We start from the raw sequence: 2,884 nt of genomic DNA on the forward strand, positions 1-2,884 counted from the left end.
AGCTGGGACCACAGGCGCCCGCCACAGCGCCCGGCTATTTTTTGGTTGCAGCCATTATTGTCGTTTGGTGGGCCTGGGCTGGATTCGAACCCGCCACCTTAGGTGTATGTGGCTGGCGCCTTAGCTGCTTGAGCCACAGGTGCCGAGCCCAGAGCCTCTCTTTTGCTATGGGCTGACAAAGTCACCTGGCTGTGAAAGGGTAGGAGAGAGACTCTGAGAAAGTGGGTATCTAAACATTTTGTGTGTGTAAACTGTGACTCGAGGAATTGTGCTCAAAGTGTGGACTGGGGCTGCATGAGACCCTTTTCATAATAATACTGATGTGCTATTTGCATTTTTCTCACAAGTGTATGGTAGAGTTTTCCAGATATTGTGATAGACTGCAGACAGACATGTAAAGCAATGGTACTCTTATCACTAATTAAAAAAAAAAATTGAGGGGGAGGCAGCACCTGTGGCTCAAAGGAATAGGACGCTGGCCCCATGTACTGGAGGTGATGGGTTCAAAACTGACCCCAGCCAAAAAATGAATAAATAAATAAACTGCAAAAAAAAATTTTTTTTTTTTTTTTTTAAACAGAGTCTCACTGTCACCCTTGGTAGAGTGCCATAGTGTCACAGCTCACAGCAACCTCAAACTCTTGGACTTGAGTGATTCTCTTGCCTCAGCCTCCTGAGTAGCTGGGACTATAGGCACCTGCCACAAAGCCTGGCTGTTTTTTTGTTATTGTTGTTATTGTTGTCCAGCAGGCCCCAGTCAGGTTCGAACCCACCAGGTGGCCAGTGTCCCCATCACTGAGCTACGGGCGCCAAGTCCACTAATTTAAAATTTTTTAAAATTTAATTATTATGGATACATAATAGTTAGATATCTTTATAGGGTACACGTGATGTTTTGATACAGGCATGCGTGTTCAATGTGAATTAATCCAATCAGGGTAATTGGGATATCCATGACCTCAGGCATTTATCACTAGGAACATTCCAATTCTACTCTTTTAGTTACTTTAAAATGTACTATAACCCATTGTCAATTATAGTCATTTTGTTATACTATCAAATAGTGTTCATTCTGTATAACTATCTAACTATTTTTACACCCATTAACCATTTCTGCTTTATCCTCCACTCCCTGCTACTCTTTTTTTTTTTTTTTTTTTTTTTGGCGGGCCCGGGCTGGATTCGAATCTGCTACCTTAGGTGTATGTGGCTGGCGCCTTAGCCACTTGAGCCACAGGCACCGAGCCCCTTGCTTTTGAGTGTATCATGGTTTGCGTTGTCTACGTTCTCCTCATTGTTTCCTAGAGATGGATACCTCACTGACAATACCTCAACCAGTGGGAGGATTTCTGCTTCCAAGAGTCCCTGGCTTAGCAGGTGGCAAACTTCCTGTAATGGTGAGATAAAAAATATTTTTGGTTTCATGGGCTGTATGGCTTTTGTTGTGACTGCTTAAGTCTGCTGTTGTTGTGCTAAGGCAGCTGTCGACCAATATGTAAATGACTGTACATGGCTATGTTCCAATAAAACTTTATTTACAAAAAAATATAGCCTATAGGTTTGTGGGCCAGTTGCTCTCAGACTGGCTGCATGGTCTATTCTGCCAGCAGTGCCCATGAGTTCTGCCTCCTCATGTCCTCCTGAAAGAATTCTCCAAGTCATCGATTCTGAGGACAAAGAGCAGCCGATGGGCCCCTGTCTCTGCCTTCACCCTCGGAGTAACTCTCTTGCCCTCACCCTCTGGTTATGCCTTTCTTTCACCATGAGGTTCGGGCTGTTTTTATTTCTCTTGGTTGAGCCTTTTCTCTCCAAAATTTAAGTTAATGTATACGTAGGACATTTGAACCCTTGTCACTGCCACTTATTGTGTGCCAGGCCCTGGGCTAAGTGCTTCACATGTCTTAGTCCCTTATATCCTCCCCTATAACCCCGTGAAGTAGGTATGACTGAAATTTCCTTTTCAAGAAAAGGAAACTAAGGCTCAGACAGGTGGGATGACTTGCCCAAGGTGACACAGATAAAGGACCCTGGAGCCAGAGCACAAAACCACATCTCATCTCCCTAATGCCAAGTTGAAGTCTAGTTCCAATCCCTCTCACCGGGTCTCTGGGAGGGGGGCTGAGCTAGCAGAGAAAGGTCCAGGAAGTTTGAGGTGAGGGAGGGAAGGAGCTGATGGAGAACTTGGCTCTAACATGCCTGATGAAGCTGGGGCGTCTCTGACTGAGGGAGCTGCTCTGGCTTTTCCTTGGGTGGAAAATTCCCAGTGGAACCCGAAACTTGAGACTCAGGCCTGAGATGAGGGAAGGACTTGGATCAGGAAGGCCAGAGATTTTATCTGCTGTGCCAGGTGTTAAGGCCTTATCTGAGCCCAGCAGGAGAGAGGGCTGTCTGGGCCACTCTGCAGTCCTTTCTGCATTTAATATTATGCCCAGCATTTAATGGTGCAAAGCAAATAATATGCTTGGAAATAAACTAATTAAAAGTGATGTTTTCCAGCCATTAACAAAAAAAGAGTAAATCTTTATTGATGTATAACATATGAATAGGAAAGAACACGAATCATAAGAGTATGATGAATTTTTACAAAGCGAAAATACTCGAGAAATCAACACCCAGATCAAACAGCAGAACTTCACCAGCACCCCAGAAACTCCTCTCATGTCGTCTTCCAGATAACCCCCGGCTCCCAAGGGCAACAACTCTCCTGGCTTCTAACAGCATAAATTAGTTTTGCCTGGTTGTGAACTTGAACGCTACATAAATGGAATCATCAATCGTGTTTTTGTGTTTGGTTTCTTTAGCTCAACATGTTGTGAGGTTTGTCCGTGTTGTCGGTTGGGTGTAATTTTAGTTTGCTTATTCTTAGTCCTGAGCAAATATTTCA

The sequence above is a fragment of the Otolemur garnettii genome, unplaced genomic scaffold (genome assembly GCF_000181295.1).
Source record: "Otolemur garnettii isolate 467f Iridium unplaced genomic scaffold, OtoGar3 scaffold00058, whole genome shotgun sequence".
Taxonomy (NCBI): domain Eukaryota; kingdom Metazoa; phylum Chordata; class Mammalia; order Primates; family Galagidae; genus Otolemur; species Otolemur garnettii.